Source organism: Schistocerca serialis, chromosome 2 (assembly GCF_023864345.2).
Source record: "Schistocerca serialis cubense isolate TAMUIC-IGC-003099 chromosome 2, iqSchSeri2.2, whole genome shotgun sequence".
Classification (NCBI taxonomy): Eukaryota; Metazoa; Arthropoda; class Insecta; order Orthoptera; family Acrididae; genus Schistocerca; species Schistocerca serialis.
Genome location: NC_064639.1, coordinates 406904638 through 406916940, shown reverse-complemented (window position 1 = coordinate 406916940; position 12303 = coordinate 406904638). Strand labels below are relative to the sequence as shown.

Below are 12303 nucleotides of genomic sequence, written 5' to 3'. Positions count from 1 at the left end.
GACCTGGTTTAATACACAAATACACAATAGTCACTATTGCTAGCATCTTACCATCTCCTGGGAGCTTTAGTCATAGCTGTGTTACTAACTAAAATTTAATTATGACAAATTGTAGCAAGAACAATGAGCTTCTGATGGATCCGTGCCATTACTTTCAAACAGCATACATACTCTCATAGTACGGAATGAAAGTTACAATAATTCCTTAACAACCTATATGACGTTTATCGTCGTTTTATTACGTCGAATCACACATTTAACGACGGGTTTTTGAGAGATCCTCAATTTCCTGGCGCTCAGAAACGGCCTACGTACATATGGGCTTCAACTGGAAGCCAATATGGCGCCTCAGGACTCTGAACTGAAGGAAGATGGCTTGCATGTGACGTAGATTTCGTTCTGCCATCTCCTAGGCCTATGTACAGAGGCACGTTCTGAATATCTGACACGCTACATTTCATGGGCGATGGATTGGTCGAGGGAGGCATGGTAGCATGGCCTTCCCATTCATCGTCCTGAATTCGTTGGATTTCTCGCTGTGGGGACGTTAAAAGCCATCAGAGTATGTCCAAACCATTGACAATGTGTAGACGCTACAGGAGCGTGTCTAATGCACGTGACCCAATTCTAGTGGAGCCAGATACTTTGAAACTAGCTTGCGCACGCTGCTTCGCTCACGTCGACTGTATGGCCTATACAGTTTTTTTTCATGTAATCGAACTTTTGTGTTGTTACACCCATTGCTCATACATAAATGAACACTCTGCGCAAACAGTGTAAAACCAAATACCAATTTCCGTAGTTCTAGCTTTAAAATTGTCTTAACAGCGATAAATTTTCAAAAAATCTTTGACCCATTGATTCATCCCCTTAGGGGTGGAATTTCGAAAAACACTTCTTAAACGGTGCCTACAGTATAAGATTAACACCCTCTCTAAATTTCAAGTTTCTATCCGTCGTGGTTTGGGACGGGCGATAATAAGTCAAAGAATCAACCAGGTCCTATTTCATCCCATTAGGGATTGAATTACCAGAATCATGTATATTTTTATTTCTAACCGAGACGCATAGTACAAATTTTCATAGACGGAGCTTTAAAAATGCTGTAGTAGTTCTTTACTGATGATTTCTTTTCAAGAACTATTTTTCACTCACTATCTCACCCCCTTATGGGTTGAAATTCGAAGAATTCTAAAAACGCTTTTTCTTTTATTTCTGACCAAGAAAGTAAATATCTACTTTCGCAGTTCTTGCTACAAGATTGCCATAACAGCGACATACACAATGCGATCAAAAGTATTCGGACACTCACAAAAACATACGTTTTTCGTATTATTATTTTAAACATAGCTGCGTAACAGCAACGGTTCCACGTAATTAAATTTAAAAACAGCTGACCCGTTGCAAAGGATAAAGTAATCTTTACCTAGGTTTCGATACGTTTAAACCTATCTTCTTCAGAAGTCGGCAGTATTATATTAACATGGAGTGATACGTCATTGCCATTTTTACAAACATCTCCGTAGCTCCATTAGTCAAAATCAAATATAGCCCTAAGAGTAGGGTTTGTCAGATAAATAAAATTAAGTACATGGAAGTTGGAGAGCGCATAAGCAACTAATTTGATTTTGACTAATGGAGCTACGGAGATGTTTGTAAAAATGGCAATGACGTATCACTCCATGTTAATATAATACTGCCGACTTCTGAAGAAGATAGATTTAAACTTATCGAAACCTAGGTAAAGATTACTTTATCCTTTGCAACGGGTCGGCTGTTTTTATATTCAATTTTTCATATTAGGTGCATTGTGCTGCCACTTACTGTCAGGTACTCCATATCAGCAACCTCAGTAATCATTAGACATCGTGAAAGAGCGGAATGGGGCGCTCCGCGAAACTCACAGACTTCGAATGTGGTCAGGTGATTGGGTGTCACTTGTGTCACACGTCTGTACTCGATATTTCCACACCCCTAAACATCCCTAGATACATTGTTTCCGATGTGATAACGTAGTGTAAACGTGAAGGGACACGTACAGCACAAGAGCGTACAGGCCGACCTCGTCTGTTGACTGTCTGAGATCGCCGACAGTTGAAGCGGGTCGTAATGTGTAATAGGAAGACATCTATCCAGACCATCTCACAGGAATTCCAAACTGCACTAGGATCCACTGCAGGTACTTTGACAGTTAGGCAGGAGGTGAGAAAACTTGGATCTCATGGTCGAGCGGCTGCTCATAAGCCACCCATCACGCTGGTAAATGCTACACGACTCCTCGCTTGGTGTAAGGAGCGTAAATATTGGACGATTAAACATTCGAAAAATGTTGTGTGCAGTTTCACCAACTGCGACATAATCGCTTGTACAAACAGTGATCCAATACTGTAAAATGCTTTATTATTCCAGTCTCTGATAACAAATGAATTCTTTAGACGATGACCGGTTTCAGTCTGTAATGACCATCTTCAGATCTTTTTTACACCATGTCCTAAAGTGATACGGCCATAATGGCATCGTCAAAACATATAATCAGCATAGCATCGCCACATAGATTTAAAATATGGTGCAGGATAGGCCACATCGCCCACATAATGATTATTGGTACCTCAGTAGCTAGTTGGCAATAATCACTATGTAACAAAGACGGCAATGAGAGGACAGATTGGCCTACATGGCAACAGGTATTGGTTTCCGGACACATAACTACAGGAAGCTTTCTCTTAGTTTCGACCAATATACATCCTGTAGGGATATGCGACACTTTTTTTAACATCCCTTTCATGAGACTTCTTCCAGTGGTATTACTCACATCGCAGTCCACAAACAAACACAATGCACATAAAGAAGTGCTACATTTTACTGTAGTAAATGTGAAAATTAGAAAGAGTTTTACAATTGGCTACTAACCTTTAGCTGTAAGTAAGAAATGTCAGGAGCAGATTTGAGTCTTAGATTTTTCACACTCTTCGTTCGCAGGTCTGTTGCGCCAGAGCAGGCCAGTAGGATTCTGATGCAGTGATAACAGACGTTCTGCATTATATGTGGTGCTCATTACGTTGGAAGGCGTATCTGTGGCGACAGGGAGAGCGATATGAAAGTGTGGAGGGGATGAAATTTGCGTAAGTATCGAGGCAGAGAGGCGGCAAACGAAGTCCGCAGTGCCAAACAGTGCTGCTGCGTACAACAGTCAGTTTCGTTTGACATTTATTACACCTTCACATCTGTGATGAGGAAATAAATGTTGTAACCGGTTTCGATCAATCGTCTACATTAGATAAATCTCATTCCACGTCTTAGAAGATGAGAACAGCTAACGCAGCTTTGGGAAGATGACAAGTACAACTTTTCTATCCACTAATTCATTGAAACGCGTTAGAGTTTTTCCATTCTAGTGATACTTAGGCAGTGTTATAAGTAAAAATGTAATAGACAATCGCTTATTGATAAGAACCTGCATTGGATTTCACAAGTTGTACAGCAGATCTTAATCGCCCTATCTCTAAAACCTTTAAGTTACGGATAATAGCAGCCTTTGGAGATGAAAATGTCAAAAATTGACTTACTTCTTCTACTTTCATTCACTAATATGTTATTGCTTGATAAACTTTGGTTACTGTTTTTAGAGGGAGAATTATGTCGCACAGAAGCACATAATAACGATACTAGAACCTCTTGAAGACAGTTCTCTAAAGAGTTATGCATACTTTCCAGAGCTTTGCAGCACATTTAATACTGTGTGAAGTTTATTTCCAACGACCAGTTGCAATTCCAAAATAACTGTAACATAATAGAAAGAGAACTTATTTACACTAATCATCAATGATCCTTAATGTGGCACGGAATGAAAGGGGTATGCAGCCACAAAACTCTAAGGGGATTTACCTACTGAAGTGACGAATCTAACTGAAAATCTACCTGATAACAAAATTAACTTCAAACATAAACTGAAATCATCACACTTGCTTAATAACGTCTCCTAATCGACAGATTTTTTTTTTTTTTTTTTTCGAAATGTATGTGAGGCTGTATTTGAATGAACTTATGTGTAAATCACTACGCGTAAAAAAGTATTACAGGTATCAAAAGTCAATGTAAAGGACTTTCATGCGAATGGTCAGCATGTTGTCATGTTTTCGCTCACAAAGAGCGTCATGCGTGTAAACTAGCTCGTGCCACATTACAGTGAGAGACCGCATTTATGATCTACGCAACAAGCAGCAAACTAGCCATCTTCTTCGAATAACTTGAGAGGTTACTGGCCGTTAAGTTCGTCGAACGCCACAGACAGCTAACCTCCACTGTCAGTTTAAGGCATTTCCCAATTCGTCCCTTGAAAATAGCCGGCCGCGGTGGTCTAGCGGTTCTGGCGCTGCAGGCCGGAACCGCGGGACTGCTACGGTCGCAGGTTCGAGTCCTGCCTCGGGCATGGGTGTGTGTGATGTCCTTAGGTTAGTTAGGTTTAAGTAGTTCTAAGCTCTAGGGGACTTATGACCTAAGATGTTGAGTCCCATAGTGCTCAGAGCCATTTTTGAACCTTGAAAATAACATGGGGTACATGATGCAAAATATGAGTTTTTGACGAATTACCCGACCGCATTCTCCTGAGTTACTAGAGCATAGTAAACACCTGTAAAAGCTAGTAGTTCTCAGCTAACTAATTAGCTAGCTGCTTCTCCTGGAGCAATAAGTCATAAATTATAGTTATGTCCCTATAACAAATGAATGTCTGCATACTTGTTAGTATACGTATTCCCAGTCAATACAGGCTAGGAAGTTATCAAATACTATCCAGGCAGTTGACATTTCGACAAAAAAAGCCATTCTTTTAAACCTTGAGTCTCTAAAACCAAGAACTGTTACTACGTTTCTTTGTCACAGTTTCTGCATCACAATACCATCATCATTTCTATCTGAGTCTGTGTGCGAACGATCATAGTATGCCATTCACTTCAATATGGCCCGATCCTAGTAGCTGAGTGGTCAGCTCGACGGAATGTCATACCTAACGGCCCGGGTTCGATTCCCGGCTGGGTCGGAGATTTTCTCCGCTCAGCGTCTGGGTGTTCTGTTGTCCTTATCATCATCATTTCATCCCCATCGACGCGCAAGTCGCCGAAGTGCCGTCAACTCTAAAGATCTGCACCAGGCGAACGGTCTACACGACGGGAGTCTCTGGCCACACGGCATTTACATTTTTACTTCAATATGGAACTTGGCCGTCGCAGGTGTGTACTGAGGCAGTGGAGTAGTTTTGTCGTGTGCAGCCGGCCGCTGTGGCCGAGCGGTTCTAGGCGCTTCAGTCCGGAACCACACTGCTGTTACGGTCGCAGGTTCGAATCCTGCCTCGGGCAGGTTTAAGTAGTTCTAAGTCTAGGGGTCTGTTGGCCTCAGATGTTAAGTCACATAGTGCTCAGGGCAATTTGAAACATTTGTCGTGTGCAGAGCGTCGCAGCAGTCCAGTGTATGAAGTGCCTTGAAACAGACCACCATTTCCGTGTTCCACACAGCAGGACAATACGCAGGTGGATAAAATAGTAGCGTGAACGAGTTCTGTAACCAGTGTGGAGCATAAGTGACCTGAAATGACAGAATGCACGCCGGAAAATGTCCAATAAGTTCGTGCAGCTCTGCAACGAAGCCCATAGCGATCTGCCCGTCGCCATTCCAGATCACTTCAAATCCCTCGTATGTCTTTGCAGAGTATTGTGAAACAGGATTTAAAGTTTCACCCTTATGAGCTGCAAGTGGCTCAACAGTTACGACTGGGAGATAAAAGTGGTACAGGCACAATTTCTGTTGAACGTTACTGAACAGAATTGACCAAGATGTCGTATGTCAGGCAATGTTTAGTCTGAATGGGTTCGTCAATAAACAAAACTCCCGATATTTTTCCGACACAAAGGAGTGTCGACAAGATCACCTTATCTTTCAGCCCTGAATCTTTTTGTGTGGCGCCGGCCGGAGTGGCCGAGCGGTTAGAGGCACTACAGTCTGGAACCGCGCGACCGCTGCGGTCGCAGGTTCGAATCCTGCCTCGGGTATGGATGTGTGTGATGTCCTTAGGTTAGTTAGGTTTAAGTAGTTCTAAGTTCTATGGGACTGATGACCTCAGATGTAAAGTCCCATAGTGCTCAGAGCCATATGAACTATTTTTTCTGTGGCTTCTCTTTTTATGGCTACTCTATAACACAGATGCGTTGAAACCGTAATAGTGGAAGGGGCAGAGCCGATTCCTCAAGAAATGACTGAGACCGTAATGAGGTGCGCTAAACGTCGTAATAACTAAATGAGAAAAATTCCACAAGTCACCCTGTATGAATGTAGATGATATTTCGACAAACAAATGCGTTTTTAAACCATGATCCTTTAAAACCAGGAACTATTATTACCTCACATTGTTCCACAGTGTACATCAAGATACCACCGTCACTGCTATCTGAGTGTGCCCAGAGAATCTGGCCGTAAATTTACGTCAACAGGTTCAAGGTCTGTATCTACCTCCACTTCCCTAACAAAGGCATCTTATTGAGGTTTTCCAACTCGCCGTACACAGTCTGCCCACGCTTAACGGGAGATGTCTATTTCTTCTTGCATGAACGATTTGTGTTGACTTTTTTAATTTGATATATTCTCGATATCATATACTCTGTCTCTCTTCAGAGGCTCAGAACATGCTGTTTATCCAGGAAGAAGTCGGCCAAAGTGCCTGAATTATCAGCGTGTTTAACTGACACATGTGCTACCCGAATTCGACCACCGACACTGTATAAGTTTAACTTGGTATGAAGAGTGGAACAAGACTGATTTTGTCCTCGAAGTACAACTGAGCAGATACCTTTGAAGCCAATTTTCTCATGCTTAATTGTAAAACGTTTTTGTGAGGTCGGATATTCGCCATTTATTTGCATTTCAAACAAAGAGTACCTTAAAAATCTTTGTCAAAGCTATCCACTTGTTTTACAGCTTTCTCGCAATTTAGATGCTGTCCAAGAGACACGAAATCAAATTTTCCTGACGTTTCCATCTATAGCTCTGACACTTTCGTTTACAATTCGTCGTACGTTTGTCTTGCTCTGTAGGCCGTTCTTGTGTCTTCAGAATGACAGCTACAGGAGTCTCACTTTCAGATTCACTTTTGAAAAGTCTTAAAATGGTAAGCAATCCCCCTCACCTCAAGGAAACAGCCAGGATTTTGTCAAAGAGGGGGCGGGGGTTCGATTTTGTTAAAAATGACCCTAAAAAAGGCTCATGATTTTCATTCTATTCTGAAAACACATTTATTTATTTATTTTATGCAGATAATTTGCTTTTGGAAAACCTTCATACAAATAGTATTTCATCTACGAACTTAAGCAGGAAAAGCTTTACTTAAAAAAATGTAACACATAACGGGAACTACCCAATAGCGCAATTAAATATTTCTTTCGTATAATAAAGAACAACCGCCTTGAGTCACAGTCATGATTTTATTCAATGCATGATGCACTTCGCGTCCTGCGCCCTCACTTTAGGTGCTTCATATGTCTACATCAGGTTTTTTTTTCTTTTTTCAGATTTAGGTTAATTCTGGTGCTGGTAAGATTACGACAGTATGTTACAAACGGGCGAATTGTGAATATAAGTTTGCAAAACTAAAACAAATGGAAAGATAAGTTACTGTTTCCAGTAGTGGATACATGGTTTTGAAGCACAGTGTGAGTAAATATGTTTATGTGCCTATATACACTTATGTGTATACATGCACATCAACATTGTGCTTCAAAACTGTGTATCCATTATTGGAAAGAGTTAGAGGTCTCTCTAGTGGTCTTAGTTCTGTAAACTTATGTCCATAACGCTGCAATATATCAACTGACATGCAACTCCTGTCAGGCCCAATACATAAGACAAAGAAACAGAAATTTCCGAACGAGGGACACAGAGCACATGAGAGCTCTAAAGAGTGACAGCACACATTCAACTTTCACAGAACACCTAATGAACAGAAACCATAACCCCACTAATATCGAAAACGATCTATACATTCTGAAACACAGCAACAGTCTATACCGACAAATAACAATAGAAGAAAATTACTAAATACGAAAGGCTATAGTGGAAAGGAAAAATGTAATAAACGAAAACACAACACTTTGCAACAACACCCTCTTTACCGCTCTGGGAGAACTGACCAAGGACACAGAACAGAAAGTACACACACGCAAAAGAACCACTTCAACATCATACAGCCGGCTTGTGTGACCGAGCGGTTCTAGGCGCTTCAGTCTGGAACCGCACGACCGCTACGGTCGCCGTTCTAATCCTGCCTCGGGCATGGATGTATGTGATGTCCTTAGGTTACTTAAGTTTAAGTAGTTCTAAGTTCTAGGCGACTGATGACCTCAGATGTTAAGTCCCATAGTGCTCAGAGCCATTTGAACCAACCAGTTTGAGGAATACATAAGCAAACAAATAACAAGATGTTTTGCATCAAGGTGGACTCACTATTCCGATGTTTTTGTTTTTCTATTGTTGCAATGCGTCGCTGGTCGAACCCGGGACTCTAGATGGCCAAGCTGAAGGCCGGGGCCCACCGTGCCACTTCAAATCAGGAGGCTGAACAAGTTCAATAGCGTCAAGGGGCAATGCAGAGCGATACAGCGGTATTCGGAAGTATTTCTTTATTCACATGATTTACAGTACTACCATGGATGCAGCATAGCGTCGGCGTGCCGCCCGCAGCGTTGTCCCGCGAGTCCAGCCGGCTCAGCAGCTCCTGGTATGCCGACAGCGCTGCTGCGTCATCGAGGCCGCTCAGCTGGAAGGCGGCCGTGCTCTGCCTGGTCGCCACTCGCCGAAGCGTCGCGTCTTGCGCCGCGTGGCTGCTCGCGATTCCGGAGACTGCTACAGTGCCTGGTCCTCGCCGCCCTCCGTCCCGTTTGGCCTGCTCTGTCCGACCATGGGACGAAGGTGGTTGTACTGGTCGCCCGTGGTCCTCAGCTGCTGCTGCTCCCAGGACAGGACCGGACTCGAATCCGCGCCCTCCTGGATGCTGTGCCGCAACTTGCTGCTAGTGGTGCTTGCCAGACGGCAACAACTGCCGCCATCTCCTGCGCTGTTTTTAGCGTTGCTGCGCCTCCAAAGAATACGCCTCGAGCCGGCCGGAGTGGCCGTGCGGTTCTAGGCGCTACAGTCTGGAACCGAGCGACCGCTACGATCGCAGGTTCGAATCCTGTCTCGGGCATGGATGCGTGTGATGTCCTTCGGTTAGATAGGTTTAATTAGTTCTAAGTTCTAGGCGACTGATGACCTCAGAAGTTAAGTCGCATAGTGCTCAGAGCCATTTGAAGCCATACGCCTCGCCCGGACCCCAGTACACCAGGTGGGAACCGAACGTGTCCCGTCCTGGAATCACTGCAGACAACTGTCACAGCCCTCCTTCAGGCAGACCATGCAATCTCCGAGTACCCAGCTGCCATTCTGTCCTGACCCAGTGTTGCGCCCTCGCAGGCGGAATACAGCCCGAACAAGTACATAGAAATAAAGAAAAGGTTACACAGAATATTTACAGCATCGCTGCCTATAAGCATGGAGCAGCATAGGTCCGACCCATCTCTCGACTAACCTGGCACACCCCCTCAAGCTAAAAGTGCCTGACTATTTATACTGCTTTTCTCCTCGCTTCTGACATAGTGTCAGAGAGAGACAGAAACTATGGCAGGGGTAAATTCCCATACGTCAGCCACTTACACAATGCCACTCCCGGCTCTGGCCTACTGCCTCGCCTCATGCATCGCAATAACTTAAAGCAGCGCTGCAGTTCCCTGCCTCTCTGTTGCTCCACTCCAGACAGTACGTGCAATATGCCACTGCAGCTCCACGCCATGTTTACTCTCTTTGAACTACTGGCTCTGAACTACACACTGCCAGCGGCCCCTGACTTCATTGCCCAACCGCGCCGTTACTGAATTTTAACAAAAAAAAATGGTTCAAACGGTTCTGAGCACTATGCGACTTAACTTCTGAGGTATCAGTCACCTAGAACGTAGAACTAATTAAACCTAACTAACCTAAGGACATCACACACATCCATGCCCGAGGCAGGATTCGAACCTGCGACCGTAGTGGTCGCCCGGTTCCGGACTGAAGCGCCCAGAACCACACGGCCACCGCGGCCGGCGAATTTTAACAAAATTCCCCTTTCATACTACTAAGACTAATACTAGCTCAGCACTATGGAAACACATAACAAATGGAGGAGTTCCAAGATAAACTTATTAATAAGAGAGACGAATAAAAGTGTAGTTGGGTCAGATATTGCAAGTATTTTATTATTAAATGTGCATTTTAATCCAATATTTGCTAAAAGTAGTTGACAGTACACCTTGTTGGTCACTGTCAATGGAAGCGGTTGTAGTGCCAGCCATTTGCTGTTCACGCCATCAACGAGTCCAGAATCATCTTCATGATTTTCTCCGCTCTCCTTCGACATTTGCTAACAGAGTAAGCATAGCTGTTTTGCAAGGGGTTCATTTCCGTAAAGGAACTGAGAGGTTTGCATTCAGACGCAGACGACAACTGCTGCTAGAGAGTGATGTTGCAGACTGTGATGTGGAGCACATTCTGTGAAATGTAGCAAGTCGTTTCACAGCATACAGCAACCACGATGGATACGACGTCTGGTGTACTTTATAATGAGGAACACATCTCCTGCATTTTAAGCAAAATTACCTTGCATTGCGCATAGTACCACTTAATCTATGACCTTGAGATAACTTTATACGATTTCGAAGTGCACAACACGAGCCTTTCCTACCTCCTTCTATAGTGCCCTACAGATCCTTGAACGCCATGCACTCCACCTAACTGTTCAGACCCACTTACCCTCCCCCACCCAAACCCACTAGCGACCTATAAAATTCCCCACCGTACTCTTCCATCTTGCAAGTATCCTACATTACCCATAGACTCGACACTAACCACCCACTATTTCCCTCCTTGCTCACTGGTCCTGGTAGAGTGCAAGCAGAATAATGTGGCCGATAGATGTGCGCAATTGGCAGGGCACACATGTGGAGAGCAGTAGTGGTGGGGGTTGCAGGCAGGAGCTGTAGGGGAGATGCTGAGTGCTAGATAGGAAGTGTCATTCCGAACTAAAAAATGGTTCAAATGGCTCTGAGCACTATGGGACTCAACTGCTGAGGTCATTAGTCCCCTATAACTTAGAACTAGTTAAACCTAACTAACCTAAGGACATCACAAACATCCATGCCCCAGGCAGGGTTCGAACCTGCGACCGTAGCGGTCTTGCGGTTCCAGACTGCAGTGCCTTTAACCGCACGGCCACTTCGGCCGGCCATTCCGAACTGAAGCCTATGCCTATTTCTGGTGACCATTCAAGAAGATCTACAAACCATTCTACTATGGTTATCATCTAGAAAGAATCCCACTGAAAATGCAACAAAAACAGCAATTTTTCTCCACCTTGTTTGTTATCATTTGTAACTTTCAGAGAAGATTCTGAGTGACGAATTTTGAGTAAAACCTACATTCCTCTTGTTCCCATATTAAAATTTGCTTCTTTTGCCAAAACACAGTGGAGCTGTCGCAATGTCACATCACTAACAGTTTGAGCAGATACAATTGCGAGAGAATTCTGAATCCGTAGTTAATTAATTTTATTAATTTAGGAACTGAGGAAAAGTAAGGCTAATAGCCTGTGGAATACCCATCCTCGCTAAAAATAAACGTCTAGTGTCTTTACCTATGCTGTTCCAAAACCCACAGCGTAACTCCCTGGTTATGGCCCTTAAAAATTACTTTCTTTCATCGAAAAAGTCTATAGCTAACGGAATAACACGGTAGATAATGTAGTTTTGTATAATAACCACAAAGATAATTACTCTCCTTTTTGCGTGCTGTCATTTGCCAAAATCTCATTTCGAAATCTCAAACCGCTTATGAAATATGAGAAAGGCTGTGGATATTTCATTCTGGCTTTATGAATGGCATGCTTGATTGCAGAGAGTGCTACATCGCATCAAATGTTCTCGAGATTGGTAACAGATAGAGACCTCCACCTAAGTCCATAGAACAATTGAATAAGCTGAACTTCATAAGCAGCAACATATTACGTAACATGAACCAAACGCAAAATCATAATGACCCCTATTTTTCATTGCAAACTTTTTTCAATTTCGTGCCGTATCTTACTTAAATCTAAGAATCACAATAACTATGACATGTAACGAAGTGACGAGCACGTCATTATAAAGTTGACGTGTAAAGCTATAAGTAACGCAAAAATGAATTTTTGTATTG

At 43.2% G+C, this 12303-nt stretch overlaps 1 protein-coding gene across 1 annotated transcript in view; it reads right to left on the bottom strand.

Moving 5' to 3' along the window:
• Nucleotides 1-3003, bottom strand: part of LOC126455576 (uncharacterized) — a 43364-nt gene extending 40361 nt beyond the window's left edge. The window contains exon 1 of the mRNA XM_050091331.1: nt 2911-3003. The gene's annotated coding sequence lies outside the window, so the exon portion shown is untranslated. The remainder of the gene's footprint in view (nt 1-2910) is intronic.
• Between the last annotated feature and the right edge of the window lie 9300 nt (nt 3004-12303).